Source organism: Trachemys scripta, chromosome 4 (genome assembly GCF_013100865.1).
Source record: "Trachemys scripta elegans isolate TJP31775 chromosome 4, CAS_Tse_1.0, whole genome shotgun sequence".
Taxonomy (NCBI): domain Eukaryota; kingdom Metazoa; phylum Chordata; order Testudines; family Emydidae; genus Trachemys; species Trachemys scripta.
This window is the reverse complement of record NC_048301.1, coordinates 40,686,172-40,705,789: the sequence shown is the minus strand read 5'-3', so window position 1 is coordinate 40,705,789 and position 19,618 is coordinate 40,686,172. Positions and strand designations below refer to the sequence as shown.

The 19,618-nt window shown below is 48.4% G+C and overlaps 1 protein-coding gene across 6 annotated transcripts in view; it reads left to right on the top strand.

The window, feature by feature from the left end:
• Nucleotides 1-1,176: 1,176 nt before the first annotated feature.
• The window catches only part of TMEM63C (transmembrane protein 63C), a 69,494-nt gene continuing 51,052 nt past the window's right edge, over nucleotides 1,177-19,618 (top strand). For all 6 annotated transcript variants that reach the window (XM_034768437.1, XM_034768436.1, XM_034768435.1 and 3 more), the window contains exon 1: nucleotides 1,177-1,427. The gene's annotated coding sequence lies outside the window, so the exon portion shown is untranslated. The remainder of the gene's footprint in view (nucleotides 1,428-19,618) is intronic.

Sequence of the window (19,618 nt, the reverse complement as noted above, 5' to 3'; positions counted from 1 at the left end):
AAACCCCTTTATGGGCTATGGATCTTCATAACTGGAATCCTCCTCCTCCAATCTCTTCATTACATTTTACTGCAGGGGGAAGGTTGTTTTGATTGTGATGCAGAAATACAGAGTCTAAATCCCTTGGAAGTTCCTTAGATACTGTACATGCAATTCAATTCAATGACGCTTCAGTGGCAAGACAAGCTTCATGAGTGCTGCCCAAGTGTGAAAGAGACAGACCCCTTCAGAAAGAAGAACAGGAGTACTAACACGGCTGCTACTCTGAGACCCCTTCAGGTATCTGTCTGGTCTGCCCAGGATGGGCCTTCACACTGTCTGGTGTATGGTCTTCTGTGAATTACTGCTCTAGTGACAGGTTGCCCTGTTGTGATGCCATCTCTCTCCTTTTTTGCAAGGCTGGGCTATTCTCTTTATGGGTGTATCTGATAGAACAGTCTATAAATTCAGATAATACAGTGAGGGACACAGTATCAGAATTAGACAGACCAGAAACAGAACAGGTTTCCCTCATCACGTCTGTGGTGAAAATTCATTCCTGATCATATGGGGATACATATTTCTCACCCTCCCTTTTACACCTTTAGCTTCTGGTCTGTGCTTCTGTATCTGGTACACATCTTTCTCTAGCTTTGGGCTCTGGCGTGACAGGTCTGTGTAGGGATCTGTAGCTGTTTAGCTTGTGTGAGATTTGCCCTTCTCAGCGACTCATCTCTGGATGTTGAAATGCAGCCAGATTTTAAAACGTGGTCACAGACTGACCCAGAGGCCGTTTACAGAAATGTAGGCCCCAATCTGCTCAACATTCTTCAGTGATCGTCTGTGCGTTTGGTAATTTGCAGACAGTCCCTTAGCTGGGTAGGCTGGAGCGGGGGCGAGTTGTAGGGCTGGCTTGTTTCTGCTGCATTATTGCAGAAGGGAGGAGCTGAGGGGGAAGAGCCCCCGAGGGCTCCCTGCGGCCGACTGTTTGCAGCAAAGGGGTTGTGCCCCTTTTCTGCTCATGTCAAAACAGGGAAGCAGCTCTGATGGCCATGGGTCCCTGGGGGAGGGGTGGGAAATCATTGCACAGCGCGGATCATTGCACACATACCAAATCACCACGGCGGGGAGAGAAAGGGGAGCTGATCTGGTCTGTGGTTTCTATTGCTGTTGCTATAAAGGGAGGAGCCCTTTATATTTGCAGCTGGTACTTTGCAGACTGTCCCTGCGTGGGTTTGTTGTGGTGCCCCGCCGGGATGTTTGCATAGGCTGATGTAGTTAATCCAGGTTCCTTGCCAGGTCCGGTTAGCTGGGGAGTGCTGCTGATCCGGGAGGGAGGGGCAGAGCTGTGCAGCTGGTAGTTCGCAGACGGTCCCTTAGCAGGTGGGGCTGGCTTTCTGCTGCTGTTGATGGTGAGAAGGACTGAGATCTCAGCTGCCCTCTTGCAGGTAGGGAACAACATCTTTTCATCTCTCCCCTCAGCCTGAGCAAAGGGGGACAATCAGCAGCAGCCATTCAATGCATGAGTAGAGAGAGGATTTCAAAGGAGCAGCTCCAAAGGGCAGGCTGCCTTCAATTGATCCCACTGTTTCCTGGGGTAGTGGCTGAAATATGCAATATTATCATTTCTTGCCCAAGAAGAGGTGAGAGGGATCTGGACTAGAAAAAGTGGAGGAGATTGAGGGAGAGGATATTGTTTCATTTGGAGTGGGGATGTTCCTTTTGCTCAGTGGATGTGTTTGCTCCTATGCGTGTTGTTTTTAGCTCCTACAGAGTTAGTGGAGAAAACGGGCCAAAATTGGGCTCAGACTATTAGATCGTGTGGAACAGAATCTGATATCTCATTCCATGACAGCCTGCACAGGGTCAGAAGGACCTGGTGGAACAAGGTGCATTTAAAACAAAAAATCAAGCCCTAACAAAAGGAAAAAGAGAGAAAGGGAGAGAGAATCTGTGTGTCCCCCCTAACGTTTGGTTGGAAGATCCTGATTGTAGGTGGGGAAGAATCCCTGTGGCTCTTTGAGTGTTGGAAAGGGGCTGGAATTTTTTTCAGCTGGATAAATTAGGTAGAAAAACCCCAAAGTGCTGACAGAACATGTTAATTTCTCCTGCTAAAGCCCTCCCTGTACAATGTGGCTGTCATTTATACACATACCCATTCTTAATGAGTTCATTGAAGGCACTCTGATGGCAACTTCTGTGACTTCTTGCTACTCCTTATCCTAGTGCCATGTTTACCACTCCAAGAAAGCAGGGGGTGTATCCGGGATGCCGATCGTTATAGTGATGGGGATGATTTTTGCATAATTACACTCTTATCTCTACTTTTCTTTTCCATAGAGTGGTGTTGATAATAGTAATACTTATAGAGCTTTTCAGCCATAGATTCCAAAGCACTTGCTAAAGGCAGGTGAGCAGATGTAAAAACTGAGGCATAGCCCCATGAAGGGACTTCTCTGAAATCACACAATAAGTCAATGATAGAACCAGGAATAGAGCTCCATTCTCTTGACTCCCAATCTGAGTCCCTGTACACTGAAGAGTGTCGCCTCCTTCCCTTGATGGGAGATAAAATATCATGCTGCCTCCACTATATCATTCCATGGCTTGTTGTCAGTTTCTCACATCATCAGGGCTTCACAATCCTCCTTCCTGGAGCTGTGCCTGGTGATATTGGACATGCCAGGAAATGCTTCATGCTGGCAATAAAAAAAAGACTATTCTACCTCACTTCACATAAAAACACTGGGTACTGAGAAACTGATGACTCCAACTGAAAGTAGCTGTGGGGTTGGGATGATCTAATGCTCTGGCCGAACTGCTCACTCATGGCTTATGACTTAATCCAAAGCTGTCCACAGATACGTAACGTCGCTGCTTCCCTTGCTTGCTACCTCATTCAGTGTAACAAATGGCTATGTAACACTGTGTATTTATAATATATGATCATTTGCTAATAGATTATTATTGAGGGGGCACAGCCTTGTCTGGCCAAGGTTCTGTCTGTGTGGGTATCTCCTTTTAACTGTTTGATGAAAATCTCACTGACTGATCAACGCCCTAGTGTTCTTACGTTCCAGACAGTTCCAGTAGGGAATGGTGTTAGTGTCTAGATACAGGTTCTCCCTGCAAACTTGGCAATTCCACTCTGTGACTGGGGGGACAGGTGAAGGAGGATTCTACCTAAAATAAAGCTCAGAGAACAAGCATGAATAGCTCTACCCTCACAGGGTCTCAGCTGGAGAAGTTATTCCCCTACTAGAAACATACAGGGGCTGAATGATGATGTTCCACTCCAGACTAGGCTGAATTTCTGTGGGGGTTGAGTGATTCCTAGGTATGTGTTGTGTGGCCTGAGAGGTGCTGTGGGAAACTGCATAGCTTTTATTGTTTTTGGGAAAAAATACAGGAAAAAGAGTCAGACCGGAGCAGAAGGCTGTACAATGGATGGTTACAGCCCACTGAGTTGTGGGATGGGGACAGGTTGAGCCCTGCTGGCCCATTGCTATCCTGACCCTCTTCCGGCTAACATGTCTAAACTGGCATAATACAGGGGTGGAAGAGTGAGTGGGTGGGTGGACATGAGGAAATCTCTCAGGAAGGAACTGTCTTAACTTGGTCCAGCAGACATCCTCCTGCAAAGCAATGCAAAAATCCAACATTTCATGGTCTCATTAGTAGCCAAAACACTCTCTTTCAGCCTCTCTGCAATTATGATTCTTTGCCTTGTTTATGTAGCAACATCTTGGCCTTCCTGCAACTACAGTGTAACCGTATCTGAATGCATGTAAACCCTTCATTTTACATAATAAAGCTTGACACTTTGGTAGCATGTTCTCATCTTCAAAGATTGTCACAAACATTAGCTAATCCCCAGTTCAGGCGTCACCAACAGCTGGAAGCATACAAAGATGAGAGATTGTAATAACAGCCCTGGTGATCACTGTTAGTTATTACGTATACAGAGCCAGAGGTGTGCATGGTGCTTTACAGACAAATAAAACATGACAGGTTTTTGCTCCAGGAGCTTCCAGTTTCAGTTAAACTAAACCATATTTGACACTGTCTTCCCCCTCTCATAGAAGGAGGGATTGTCAGTGTTTTTGAATATTACCCCATTTCTTCTAGAAAACACATCCCTCTTTTCATTGTGCTGTTTTAACAAAGATAGAGACAACTTTCTAACACCCACAACTGGATTTAATTGATATTAAACTAATCAGTCAGTCACATTAACTCTTATGAAAATATCAGTATTCTTGTGATGTAAGAGCTAGCTATTCCATACGAGTGATATAAACAATATTGCATTCTACACTCATCAGTCTTGCCTTCCTAGAAGCAGCGCTTCTTTACGTTAAACACATTTACAGCAATTAAACTAGTGTCTTGTACCTCCACTTTGAGGAAAACATTGCATCACTTATGAGAGAGGCCTGAGGAAAAGCAGGTTTGGTTTTAGATTATTACAAGACTGCGATTCACGTTTGTTCTAAGTTGTTCGTAATTCCCCAGTTCAAAAAGTCTAGAATAAATTTACTTGTGACATTCGATAAATGAAGAAATAGCCTTGAATCCATTGCTTGTTAAACTCTGTGCGGATAATGTTTTCAGTTGAAAGGTCTAGAAGGTGTTTGGGGAGTGGAAAGTGGGTCTGATAATGGAATGTAGAATCCATCAGGACTAAGGACCAGATTTGTAAAGGCATTTAGGTGCCTTGAGGTGCAGGTAGGCACCCAATGTGATTTTTCAGAGGTACCTAGATGCCCATCTCTGTGTGAAACCAATGGGAGTTAAGTGCCTTTAAAAATCCCACCAGGTGCCTACCTGCATTTATGAGTGCCAAAATACCTTTAAAAATCTAGTCCTGAGTCATCAGTTCACATGTAGCTCTGATTAGTAGTTTGACAGTGACAAAATACTGTTAGCGGGTGGTAACATTATTTATTAGTTTATAACTGAATCCCTCCCCTAGCTAATTATGCCTGTAGGAACACTTTCTCTCTATTTCAGTAGTTCCTAGAGGCTGAAGATCGGGGTCCCATTGTGCTAGGTGCTGTACGTAAACATAGCAAGGGACAAACTCTTCAGAGTAGAATCTAAAGGGCCAAGACACACAGAGCGGGAGGGGACCAGAGCCACAAAGGTGAAGTGGCAGGTTACTTGCAGAGCCAGGATTAGACCCCGGGTCTCCTCATTTCCAGTCCACTGCTGTAGCTCCTAAATTACATTGCCTCCCCGGTGTAACTGGTAGTTACACAGACCTGTGATCACTGTTACTCATCCTCCTGAGTTTGTCACACTCAGTTGCTGTGTCTCATCTTAGAGCTTGTCTACACACACACATTGTACTGCTTTAACTGCACCGGTATAGTGCGGATACAGTTATACCGGTGCTTATTCCCCTTCCCTTATGGGAATAACTGATACTGGTATAAGCACCTTTATACTGGTATAACTTCGTCTCACCCCATCCAAATAATTATATGGGCACAAAATCTGTGTATGGATCTTAAATCAGACTGTAAGTCCTTCAGGATAGGGATAGTTAGTCCAGCACCCAGCACAGTCCCAGCTGGGGCCTCAGAGTGCTACTACCATACAATTTACTACTAATAAAAAGTGCCCCTCTAAGTGCCTGACCTTGCTGCTCTCTTAGACTATCCCATGGCAGCCCTCTGCTATGCAGCACATAGGTGTGTATTATCCTTGTGTTGAACATACAGAGAAATCCTTCAAAGAAAAGCCAACATCAGTGTGACATTAAAGGGCTGGTGAGGCAGAAGCCAGGAATGTCAGGCTGAGGCTGATATTGGAGGCTGCTGCAATGGACGTAATCCAAGCAACGAAAGAAGGGCACAGCATCATCACAGAGGGAATTTCCCTGCCCTGGGTATGGGTGGCAGGGTTCCTGCCAAAAGCTGCCTCTTCTCTTGTGTGGTTTAAGTTGGCTGTAGGGAGATTAAGGTGCTCTGAACTGCCTGGATGAGAGAGGACAATATAACCCTATGGGCTGCTCCTCTACTGGCCATCAGCCATCAAATGCTTTTATGTTTTATGACCAACGCAGGATCTCCAGCAGGTGACCCTCATGGTGCAGTTCATAGGAATGGCCTGAAGTTTGGATGTTTATGCAGTTCTCTCAGACCTTGGGTTCAAAATCTCAGACTCCTTTTGAGAGATTTCTAGATTTCTCTGCCTCCAGCTGCATTGGGAATCCACTGAGAGTAGGGTGACCAGATGTCCTGATTTTATAGGGACAGTCCTGATTTTTGGGTCTTTTTCTTATATAGGCTCCTATTATCCCCCACCCCCGTCCCGATTTTCACATTTGCTGTCTGGTCACCCTAACTGAGAGCAACGTTTCCTGGAGTGTGTCGGTACTTCAGCTTCTGTTTTCTATCAGAACCTGAGAGGGCAGAGCTGGGCAGGAGGGAAATATAATGTCAAGAAGGGGGGAAATAACCAAACTTTTTGAACTGCAATGTGAGTGTGGGTTTGTGCCTTGGGCAGTTCTGATTGCACATGTGACAGAGTGCTAGGCGCTTAGAGCTGACTCAGCACTCTGGTTACCCAGGCTATGTCTACACTGCAATTAAACACCAATAGCTAGCACATGTCAGCTGGCTTGGGCTGTAAAATTGCAATGTAGACCGATGCATCTCGTTCACCCTAAGGGGATCTGCCATGGAGAAGGTGCCCCTCAACAAGGCAGACAAGATCATCCAGAAGCTGGTGAAGAAGTGGCTGTTCCTTCCCCAGAGAGCCAGCAATGAGCTGGTCTACATCGCCCACAGGCACGGCGGCGCCAACGTCCCCCGCACGGGTGACCTGTGCGATGACGCGGTGATCACCCACGCCTTCCGCCTGCTGACATGTCCCGACGCCACAGTGAGGAACATTGCGGTGAACGCCCTGCGTGATGCGACAGAGAACCGGATCGGCAGAGCCCCCTCGAACCAAGACATCGCCACCTTCCTGAGCGGCTCCCTGGATGGGGAATTCGGACGGGACGGGCGCGACATCGCATCACTGTGGTCCCGCACTCACAACGCCACGCGTCGCCTGGGGAAGCGCATCGGCTGCCGCTGGGAGTGGTGCGAGGAATGCCAGGAGCTGGGAATTCAGGTGCCGCAGATCAGGTCCGACGACAACACCATCATTACCCCGACGGCCATGGGCTTGCTGGAGAGGACTCTGAAGGCCGCCATCCGCTCGCTGGATGGCCTGAAAACCTGAAGCGTAAACCGGACCAGGGTAAAGCCTTTGAGTTGACCAGCAAGTGGGACGCCAGCAACCACTTCCTCGCCGGGGGGCGGCTTCACCCGTTTCGCCGACTGGCGGTTCATCCACCGTGCCCGGCTCAACTGCGTCCCGCTCAACGGAGCCGTCCGCCACAGGAACCGAGACAAGCGTTGCAGGAAGTGCGGCTACCCCCAACGAGACCCTGCCCCACATCCTGTGCAGCTGCAAACCCCACTTCAGAGCCTGGCAGCTGCGCCACAACGCCATCCAGAACCGCCTGGTGAAAGCCATCGCGCCACGCCTGGGGGAGATCTCCGTGAACTGCACCATCGCCGGTACCGACAGCCAGCTACGACCTGACGTGGTCATCGCTGACGAGGCCCAGAAAAAGATCATCCTCATCGACGTCACGGTCTCCTTTGAGAACAGGACTCCGGCGTTTTGCGAAGCCCGAGCTTGTAAGCTGGAAAAGTACGCCCCCCCTGACTGACACCCTGAGAGCGAAGGGCTATGAGGTACAGATGGACGCCCTGATTGTCGGAGCCCTGGGCGCCTGGGACCCCTGCAACGAGTGTGTGCTGCGGACCTGCAGGATCGGTCAATGCTACGCACGGCTCATGCGGCGCCTGATGGTCCAGGGACATCTACATCGAGCACATCACCGGCCACCAACAGTACCAGGAGGCGTGGGCCAGAGTGACATCGTTCTCCCACTACGAGAAAGGAACCAAGTGACCTTCTCCGTTGGATCATATGAACTTGGAACCATAAACTTCCTAAACATTAAATCTCACCAATTGAGGGTCAAGCCATCCTCATCATCATATCCACTCATTATAATCCACATCCGAACATAGCCACTTTATTAACTTCATACCCTCATATCTCAGTGTCTGTACTTTGACCCATCAACCTTTTACCCCCAATTGGGGATATTGCAGATTATGTATTCCTTATGCCACCTTATCTTAAACCAAACATTGCACTCTCTATATCTGTATGTTATTCCCTGATAACCAGAAACTTCTATGCTCAAACTCTGTTCACTTTTTTTTTTTAACATCATCTTAATAAAATTTTTAAAAATATTTAAGTGCAGGCTGGAGCTTGGGCTCTGGGACCCGGTGAGGACAGAGTGTCCTACAGCCTACCCTGACTATCTACACCTCAATTTTACAGCCCCGCAAGCCTGAGTCAGCTGATACAGGCCAGCTGTGGGTGTTTAATTACAGTGTAAATATATGCTGAGGTACTAGCTATCTACCCCCTAGAGTGGATTTAATTGGGGGAATGGGTGCTCAATGGCTTAAGTAGGCAGGAGGCTGACAGCTAATGAGAACAATCAGCCGGGAACAGTTAAAAGACAGGGAGGAAGGCAATGCAATGAGGGAGGCTGGCAGGGGCTAGGGAATAAGGATCCCAGGATGGTGAGATTTTGTACTCTTTTCCCGGAAGGGAGAAGTTGACTTCTAATTGTATGTTGCTGCACGAGACTGTCCTGGTGACCTGGTGAAGAGGACCCATCCAGCGAGTTTGTGGTGGTCCAAAGGGCAGAGAAGGGAGCCTGTTGCACCACTATTGAGGGCTTGTGTTTTGTTGTTCTGTTCTCTTATCTTAAACACTCATTAAGTTGATTAATCCAGGATACTGTATTGTTACTGAATGGTTTCTATCAAATGTACTTGTTCTTTCTCTCCTCCCCACCCCCAACACCTCTCCAAGGTCTTTCTTTTCTTTTCATGTTCTTTCCTCACATCCTTTTATGTTAAGAATCAAAAAATGAGTGAATACAATGTTCGGATACTTGCATCTTTAACATTTTACTGCCTTTTTCTCGAGGCGAGTCTTTCAAATCAGTCCAGCCACAGTGGAGACAGTGCACTCGCTGGGTGTTTCTACTGACATGATCTGCAGTGAAATACTTAAGCGTTGAAATGTCTGGCATAGCTGTTAGGTTTCAGAATTAACTCACCGTTGCAATTACACCTCCCAAGAACTGCTGCTTCAGGCTCTCTGGCTGCAGACTCAGTGCCGCGCTGACTCGCTGAATCACAATCAGGAGTTTTTCTTCACAATCAAAAGGGCTGGAGGTGAAATCCTGGCCACACTGAAATTCAGCAGAAGTTTTGCTATTGGCATCAATGAGGCCAGGAGTTCACCCTTATTTTGGTGATGGTGGTTTTCATTTAAAAAAAAACCTTAAATTTTGCAGAAAACAGCAGAGATGCAAAAACTCTTCGGAGAGCCTCACTATAAGGCACTGTTTCCATGCTGTGCCTCTTCCTACGTCCTACTCTTGCAGCAGCAGAGCCAGCATTTTACAGGTGGCACGTGGGGATGGAGAGGAACTGAAGCACAGAAAGATGGCTTGACTGGCTCAAGACCATCTGGTGAGTCAGTGGCAGAGATGAGACTAACCTCAGGAATTCCTGGCTCCCAGACCAGGGCGCTGAACACTAAAAGGTGCTACCATTTTCAGCTTTGTGTGTCTGTTTGGTTTAGGAGTCTGTCAGTCCCCAAATCTGGGAAGACTCCACGAATTAGGGTACGTCTATACTTACCCGCTGGTTCGGCGGCAAGCAATCGAGCTTCTGGGATCGATTTATCGCGTCTTATCTAGACGCGATAAATCGATCCCAGAAGTGCTCGCTGTCGACGCCAGTAATCCTGCTCCGCGAGAGGAGTAGGTGGAGTCGACGGGGGAGCCTGCCTGCCGCGTGTGGACCCGCGGTAAGTACCTTTAAGTTCGAACTAAGATACTTTGACTTCAGAGTTGCGTATCTTAGTTCAAACTGGGCGCTTAGTGTGGACCAGCCCTTATAAACGTTTGTTTTAACACCAAGTAGCTGAAGATCATTTCTTCCTTCTCTTGCTTCCCAAGATCTGAGTTCAGGGTGCAATGATGGCCCATGTTGCTAAAATATGAACCAAGTGAGCAAGGCAGGGAGGGCAGTTCTAGGCTCGGTTGGTGCTTGGGATATTGTCAGTTGCAATGAGAGAGAGGCCAAAGCTGAATCATTTGCCCTAGACCCAGGGATGATGGAACAATTTGTATAGTGGAGGTGCTGAGAGACATCGAAACAAACTGTAAACCCTGTATATAATGGAATCCACTTCAAGCCAGTGGGTGCAACTGCACCCATAGTTCCAGCCCCTATCTCTAGACCTGAGTTTCCCCAAAGTCTGAGGGCATTTGGAGCTGGAATTTGGGTTTAGACTCAGCTCTAGTTTTCGCATAGGAAATCACCTAATCCTGATCTTGGGCCCTGGCAGATTATAAAGTCTTTCAATTCCCTTTGTCCCATTTTGATCCAGTTGTGGGAGGCAGAGGGAGCAGCTGTGTCAGCAGGGTGATGTCTCTGTTCCAGGGTTAATGGGACTAACCTGTGTAACTGGATTTCTGTAACTATGTGTCAGGGATTGGCTTGAGGCCTGCGTGTGTGAGAGAGAGAATGGGGCATACTCCAGATAAATCCGCTGGACCAGGAGCACCCAAGGTTTATTTTTACTGTTTTGAGTTTTGTCCAATGCCACATCTGTTGGTGTGTAGGAAAGAGTTAAAAACGAACTTGCTCTGCAGCCTTGTGTCAGGTGCTTGGCCTGCTGCCTGGGCCAAAGGAAACCTCCTGTGCAGAGGACGCACAGCTCACCATTTGCTTAATCAGTGACAGAAATGTATTGCCCACAAGGAATATGAATAGCAAGTGTGGCAGTCCTGGTGCATTTGGGGACACAGCTGCATCTCAAGGCATCCCTATCCCATTTATCCCCTGGTGGGAGAGTAGGGTGACCAGATGTCCCGATTTTATAGGGACAGTCCCAATTTTTGGGTCTTTTTCTTATATAGGCTCCTATTATCCCCCACCCCCTGTCCCGATTTTTCACACTTGCTGTCTGGTCACCCTATGGGAGAGGGGTTTCCACACCTTGGCCCACCTAGGTTGACCAAAGAGCAAGTGTGAAAAATCAGGATGGGGGTTATAGGCATCTGTATAAGACAAACCCCTGAATATCGAGACTGTCCCTATAAAATCGGGACATCAGGTCACCCTAGGCACACCAGAGCTCCAAAGAAATTTAGTTCCTACTGGGCACTGGCCATCTCTGTAGGCAGTTCCCATCATTAATAGATGCCTATATAGGACTAAAGGGAGTGGGATTTGGGGGAATAGCTTTCCTGAGCAACATGAAAACACCTTTGTCACCTCCCCACACCTTCCTCACAGGGCTTCTCTGAGTCTCTTCTTTCTTTATATGTCTCTGTTAGTCTTTTGCCTGATGCCCTGGGTGTTTCTTTAGACTAAACTCCTATAGGGGTGGGGCAGAGGGAAGTGGGGAGTGGTTCATTGAAGTGGCTGGATTGTAGTCTGCAGTGGGGGGGAAGGGCTGTGAGATTGCACTGGCACCCTAGCTGGAGGAGGGCTGCAGACCAAACCAAATGTCCATTGTGCTCTGAAAAAGCTAGGTCTGTAGCCAAATGCAAGTTTATGGCAGTATTTTGTGTTAGTGTCCATATAGTGTGTGTATATTCTGAATTTCAAGACCCTAATTGCGAAGAAACTGCCTGATGACACCGTTGTCACTGTTGAGCATTTTGAAATATGAGCACTTGCTACCACCCCTTCCTGATTCACAAGCCAAGTGACAGTGAAACCCCTTTCATTGAATTTCAATTATTTTTAATGAAAACTTCAAACTAATATTTTCTTATGGAACATAATTAGCGAGGAAGCGCATACGTTGTGTCTGTATTAGCAGTGTACCTTGCTTGCACGCCCCCTCATCCTCCCGGAACTGAGACACAAGGCTTATTCTTCTTGTACTCTGAGCCTGCCACTTAAATTCTTACATATTCATTCTTGAGAATTAATTTTCAAATATTGGACAGTTATAGACACTAACAGCATATAAACTAAAGACATGGTCAGCTGTTTTCTTCATGCACCATGGTCCAGGAATATGGAATGGTATATGCAGTGACATGTACGTTGAAACCACCTTAATGAAGAATGGCCGCGGCCATGGTGGAATCACTGAGATCACCCTGAAACCAGAGACTCTTGAGATTGGATTGTTAGCCTCCACATATGCAGCTACTGTAGCTGGTGGAAGACATTGCAAACATAAATGGCAACCAGGAGGCGCAAGTACAAGAGATCCACAAAGAAGGAATGAAATAAAGGATTTCTGCAGCTGCAAGGGTCACAGGGAAGCCACTAGTAAGAAGCTAACGCTGTGCATTGATTCCTAAGACACCCCCCGCCATAAGCCCTCACAGGCAATAATAAATGTTGTCAGTGGTAAAGTGGCACCACCATCAGTCAATGTAGATGACACAGGTATAATTGGAATTCACCAAATGCAAGAATTTGAATGTAGCTGTCCCACAGGGTTCTATGACACAATATCAAGGTTAGTAGAGACATTGGCAGTGACAGCAAAGTATGGACAGGTTGGTGCAACAAAGGTAGTTAACACTAACATTTATTCAAGACAAGCAAGTTCACGAGAGGTTGACATCAAGAATATTTTGTCACATGAGTAGGCTCCTGTAACAACGTCAGTGTTTACTGACTCTGGCGACATGAGAATTGGCAAGGCTAAGGAAGCAGATGTTAATAGACATACTCCACAAGAAGTCACCTTCATGGCCATTGAGGGTTCTGGAGTTCTTTGGGTATTACGCTGGCCAGCAAGTGGTATCATCAAGGACGTTGTGACCAATTTCATATTCTACCCTGAACACAAGCAGTAGGTGATGGTACATGTCAAAGAAAAGATATACAAGATTTCAGCACAAAGTGTGTCACAAGATCTAGCAGAACTACAGAAGTACGCAGAGTGCATTAGTTGAGCACAAGTACACAGCTGCCTCCACAGAAAGTTGTCTTGATGGTAACTGACAATAAGAAACAGCTGATTGACATCATTTGTACAGAACTCATTCGAGGCAAGAAGCTTCACCAATAACCCATTCCAAAGCACAAGCCAGTCATCACAGTCGGAGACAATACTCCAGTTTAAATCAACTGGGAAGGTGGGGTGATCAACCGAGAAGATCCGGCCTCCTCACATGAAGAACCTGACAGCATCCCTGTCCAACAAATGGTGACGGTTGCAAAAGAGAAACTGGTGGGAATATCAGTATTATCAGATGACACCGACATATTTGTCTTACTCTTGCACCATTGCCTTGAATGGGGCCTAACATCTTTAGTGATTAAGAATGCCCCAAGAGAGAGCTGTAATAAGCATCCATGCTATTGTGGATGCTTATTATTGTGAATCCGATGAAGTGGGCATTCACCCACGAAAGCTTACGCTCCAATACATCTGTTAGTCTTAAAGGTGCCACAGGACTCTCTGTTGCTTACCACAACATTTACCAAGACTGTTAGCTGCCCATGTACTTTCAGCCTGATATGGTAGCTTCCTATTTTGTCCTTCACAAAGGCACTGTGTTGAAGAGTCTGCCAGCTGCATACACCCTTTCTCTGCAAGTGACATCAGTGCAGCAATGCCTGCTGCCATCGAACAGACAACCAAATTCCTGGCTGCAGGCTATGGACAATGAAATTGTGCCACCATGGCAGAAGTACAGCTGAAATCATGGGCAGCAAACATCAGCACCAACGCTCAGCTCCTTACCACTCATAACTGAAGCACTTACAGAAAATGTAAAATGAGCGCATCTTCAGGCAAGTGTGTAGAAAAGTGTTTCGGATCTAAACACCCCCTCCCCGCACTAGACCCACTGCAGCATTTGGTTAAAATTGTTATAATGATTTTGTTGACTATATATATTTATAATTTGAATATTTTTCACATTAAAAAGAGTAGCCACTGTATCAAATGAAAGTGAAGTCCGTGCTATATCCCAAGGCCCTCCTCATACATGACTCTCATTCAAATATGTATTGTTAATGATTGACATTGCAAATGTTAAATACTTGCATTTCATGTATTTAGAGCTTTTCCACCTTGATTTATATGCCCCAAATTATGCAAACTCTTACCAATTGGGGGTGGAGGGTTGGTGAGGGATGAAAAGGCTTAGCAGTGATAGTGTCATCAAGCAGATTCTTAAAGTGTGTGGTCTTGAGATACAGAATCCACAAGAGAACCGTGTATGGCCCCTAACGCAAGGTGGACTGGTGTGGCTGCCGGACTAAGCCTGAGATTTTCTGTGGTTGGCAGGAGCCTCTTCCTGAGTCTAGGGTGCGGTGAAGCTACCCGCAGTGGGGCTGGTAAGGGGAGGGTTATCAGCAGTATAAGAAGTGGTTTCTAGATTCCAAGACGCTGCATAATAGTTTAATAATGTAACGTTGGGGTGAGTGGCTTGCCCAGTCCCCTCCCTCTCCCAATCCAGAGGTCCTCACTAACTCAGTAACCTTGAAGTGTATTTGTCACCTTCCAGCATTAGAGAGAGGGAGTATTGAATCCCAAAGCGCTTAGCTTGCCACTGAATGCAGCCTTCTGTGAGCTGGGCAGTGGTAGCCGTTTGACAGCACTCGGCAGGACAATAACTTTTTGAGCAGGAAGGAGAATGGCGTCCATCTGAAATGGGGTGAAACGTAATATCCCAAGTTGGAATTTAGCCCAGACGACTCTTGTGAAAAGTACCAGGAGATCTTTAATGAGCACAAGTGGTTTGGAGGTCAGTATCACACCTCTGATAGAGAGCGCCTCCATGAGCATGGTGTCCCTGAGCAGCATGGAGGGGCGCTGGGGTCAGTACTGATTCCAGTGCAAGAGTGCCCCTTACTGAATCACCATGATCAGTCCCTATGCACTGGGGTGGATTTCAAAAGCGCTCAGCTTCCCAACTCTGGCTTTTGACAGTTCTCCTCTAAGGTTTCAAGTGGTAGTTGCCCCAAAGCTGCTGTCCCCTCCCAGACTCATTGCAGTGAGTCTCTTGCTGTCCAGTCATTGTAGTTCTGATCTTGCTTTCCCTTTCAGTGCCAAACACTCCATAAACCATTATCTCCGGTTCTGTGCTGGGCCTGTTTCCTGCCTCTGACCCTATGAACTTGCAGCAGGTGTGGAACATTCTTTTCTGTCGCACTTGGGCTCTGCCTCAGGATCTCCCGTAGGTGATGGGGGACGTTCTTGTATAAAATACTTGAGTGGATGCTGAGCTCCCAAAATGGTCTCTAGACTTTGCCTTTGTGATCTTGTGAACCTGGGTCTGAGGTGTCCCAGAGGATGGGTGCCTGGGACTGGAAGATCTTCCAGCAAGAGTGCACAGCGATGTCCCAAGTATTAGCGTCAGGCTGCTCTTCCCCGCTGTCACCTGCCGCTGACTGTGTGAGATGTTCCTGCCTCAGCACTGGAGGGGGCCTAGGCTTAAACATGGCTGCCCATTGTGCTTACAGTGACTCTGCAAAGGCAGCAAATGGAGATTACTAGGTGGTCTGAGCCAGTCGATTGCTTTGAATCCATCAAGGATGGAGGTAGGAGAAGTCGGAAGGGGAACACAGCCCCCAGAGTGGAGCAGAGAGCAGGGCTGCTCTCTGAAGTAGGGGGGCTTACAACAGATCTGGGAGCCAAGATGCTGGGTGCTAACAGCCTGATGCAGCTCTCACTGGCTTCCATAAGAGCTGGGTTGGGTACAGAGTAAGGGCTTGTCTAACAGCTCTTTCTGACTAACTAACGTTCGGATACCTGTATTCCAGGCTAAGGGTGCTTACAAACTCGATAGTTCACTCCTGTCCTGGGCACCTCCTTGCAACAGAAGAGACAAGTGCGCGTAACCTCAGGGCCTCTTGTCCCAACAGTTTGCATCGCACTGTAGGAAACCATCTCTCTCTACTCCCTGGCTCTCCCTTTGCAATGACAGGGCTGGAGCTCCCATGTCGCGAGCTGCTGTGCCCTCTGATGCAGCCAAGGCCTGTACTCTGGCAAACTGCCACGCAGTCCTGTGGCAGATTCTGCTGCAAGCTGTGTGTGCTGCAGCATCCTCACTTCACGGGAGGAGATTCGAAGCGACTCTTTTGCCCTCTGCTGCAATGTTCTTTTCTTTTCCACTGCAGCATTAATGATGTGGAGCATGTGCGGGATGCAGCTGGGCAGAAGGGCCTGAATCTTGTTACCCTGAGTGGTGCGCTGGCAGCATTTCAGCACGTGCTGAGCTAGGCAGGTTTTCACCAAATGGGATTGGCAAGGGGCATGTAGAGCTTTCTAATCCTCCCCACCCCCCACATTTGCCATCTGTGAGATTGACTCCCTTCTCTTCTCCAGCCCCAGAGTGCCCCTCCCATGTCCCCTTGTACAAAGAGGGTCCCTAATGCCAGAGACTAAATATGGTCCATCCTAAGGGCTCCCAATGCCTCCCAAGCCCAGAGACCTCAGGCTAAGGTGGGCTGGGCTGACTGCCCCCTAAAGTCACCTGCTCCGACCTGAAGCTTCCCCCACCACTATTTTCAGGGTTGATTTCTTGCACATTGGCCCATCCCCTTTCACTCCCCCATAATAATCCAGGATGTGCCCAACTCTCTGGCCTAATCCGTAAAGCGATGCCAGTTCTCCCTGCCAGCCCACTTTCTTTCTGTCTCTGTCTCTCCTGGTGCTTCCCTCTCCTCCCAGCCTGGCCTGTGCACGTGCGAAGACCTGGCCATTTCTGCCCTGACATAAAGGAAACAGTCTCTCTCCCGTGTTTTCTCAGTCACGTTAATAGGCTCTGAAACACCTGCAAGTAGCTGGGAGCAGCAGCTAACCGGGTAGTGCTGTGGCCACGTGATTGGAGGAGAAGCAAAGCAGAGCTCAGCAGCTCTGGCTCTGACACAAGGAGGCCCTGATCCTGCAAAGTGTTGAGTGCCTTTAGGCCCCAGGTTCTAAGCGAGCTGGGACCATGCAGGGTAGGAAGCTCACTCTGCCTCTCCCTGCCTACCTAACTGCCTCCTTCTGAGCAACACAATCTGCAGAAGGGGCAATCCCTGAGTCCTGGCCCCCTGAATGGGATCATCAAAGAGCGTTGGGGAGGAGGACTTAAGGTGCCTGCAGACACATTACAACTTGCTCACCTGGCAGTGGCTTGAGATGTGCTGAAAATTCCCAGCCCTATGAACTAGCACCTTCCACCTGATGCCACAGCTGCCCCCAGCATGGCTGTTCCCTGGGGAAAAGGCTGGCAAATGCATGGTGCCTGCCTATGGGTAAGTGGTTAAGGATTTGCTCAGCTGTGTGTTGTGGGCTGGGGAATTCCCCTAGGGTGATCAGGACAGTCTGTATTCTCCGCACTCACATTAGCATGCTGGGAAAGGCTGGAACACGGAGTGCTCTTCAGAGCCACATGTCTGCAGCTCTCTGTGTGCCTAGAAGAAGCCATGTTATTTACCAGTGGAGTCTGCCTTCTGAGTCCCCCCCGAAGGCTGTGTGGGCTGGCTGATGTGTGCCTCTGAGGGGGCCCCAGCTGGTTGCCTTGTCCACAGTCTCTAAAAAGAGAAACACACCAGATGCTTTCTCAAAAGGGAGTTTGCTCACCAGGCATGATAAGCAGTGAGCAGTTGGGATCACTGAGTGGCTGAAGGGGTGGACAGAATGCAACTGCCTCCCTTGGATTTGACCTGACTCTGGGTCTGGCTCCCCAATGCCTGGGAGAATGCAGTGCAATCAGGGTGCTGGTTTTAGTCTGGCTTCAAGAGAGAGCATTTTCATTGGAGCAGCTCCCCCAATCCCTGGAGGGAAGAATGCTACCTACTGAATCCACTAACATCTCTCCCTGCAGCACAGTAAAGTACCCCTTAGCACTACTGGGGCATTGGCTCAGTGTTGACTCAGAGGGAGTATTATCCCCTGCTGAGTCATTCACACCATTCTCTGCAGCACAGCACCCCCTAACACCACCCTGTGGCACTGGAGTCAGTACTGACTGGGAAGAGGGTCCCTCCCCAACACCATGCCTGCAGCACTGCACCTCCTAGCCCCATGCTGGGGAACCAGAGGTTAGTACTGACTTAGATGGGAGAGTGCCAGTACTGGGACACCTGCACCTCTCCCTGCAGCACAGCTCCCTCTAGGGACTACTCTTGGGGCACAGCCAGCCTGTCTGGAAACAAGGTGTCCTGGGCAACTTTGGGAGAGAGGCTCTTTTCAGAGACCCAGGAATTTGGGAGCTGCCCTGATGCTCCTGCTGCCCCTGTGAGCCTACTGGACTTCCTCCTTCACTGAACACTACCATCACGTACCTCCCCAAAGTCAGTTCTGGGACCAGGCCTGAGAGTGTCAAATGCCCTTCATTCTATCTGAGGCCAGTGAGAATTGACGGGACACCTCAAGAATTGGCCCTCTGGAGTGCAGGAGGCCCACAGCTGCCATGATGCCTCTTCCTGCATCACCCGCTCTGCGAACTCGCCCTTCCTTTCCAAACAGCTCCATTACAAAGCTTGTGATAAATGACCCCAGAGCTTTTTTCTGTTCTTTGATGCACACAGTGATGGCTACCTGGCTAATACCTGAGGGTGGGGGAAGCTGGATGTGGCTAGCCGTGCAAACCACTAGTGTCATCTCTGGGTAATCCATCCGTGCTGATGCTTTATCTGATCTGACAGCTCCAACACCCTCCCTTTCAGACTAGGGGGGTGGTGACTCATCACTGGATCTGGTATTAACCAACTCCATACTCAGAGGCTATTTATGGGCAGGAGAGAAGCATTCTCAGAGCCAAGTTTGGCAAGTACCCTGTAGCAAAGAGCTCGGTGAACACGTGGGCATGGGCCAAACTTTTCCCTTTGTTCCAGATCCTTTGCCTCCACCAGCGCCAAGCGACTGCTGGCTGCTGGGAAAACATTCTGGGCATGCAAATGAGCAGCCACAGTTAATCCCATCCTATCTCTTAACCCATGTGCCTTGCAATGCCACAGAAAGAAGCTTTTGGAGCTGCAAAAGGGTGGGGTGGGCAGTGGCCATTCTGGTAGGCATTGCAAAAGAAGTGGGACTCCAGATGAAATTTAAAGAAGCAGCAGGTAGTGCAGCGCCCTGGGCAATCTGGAGAGAGATCAGCTCGGGTAGGGTGTTCCATGCAGAGATGGCTGTGGGAGAAGTGGGCAAAGGTAGGTGACATGCTCAATTGCTCCCTATGTGTTTATTCCCCAGGGCTTTCACACCTCTTCTCGGTGGGCCTTGAATCGAGATATTTCTTCTCAGGCACGTTCCCTGGCCTTTCTGTGGTTTGGGGGAAGGGTGATCACTGTGTGTTTGTCTGTCTGTTTTTAGTCTTGTTGCCTGTGTGGGTGTTGAGTGGAGCTGGGATTGGCAGCGTGTTCTGCCTGACACTCACTAATCTGCCCACGCGGTCCGCCCGCCCACACATCTAGCCAGCAGTGATCAGTGGCTGAAATCAACAAAGTGCAGGGGAGGTGAAGCAGAATCCCCTGACCCCTCCTCTCAGAGCTTG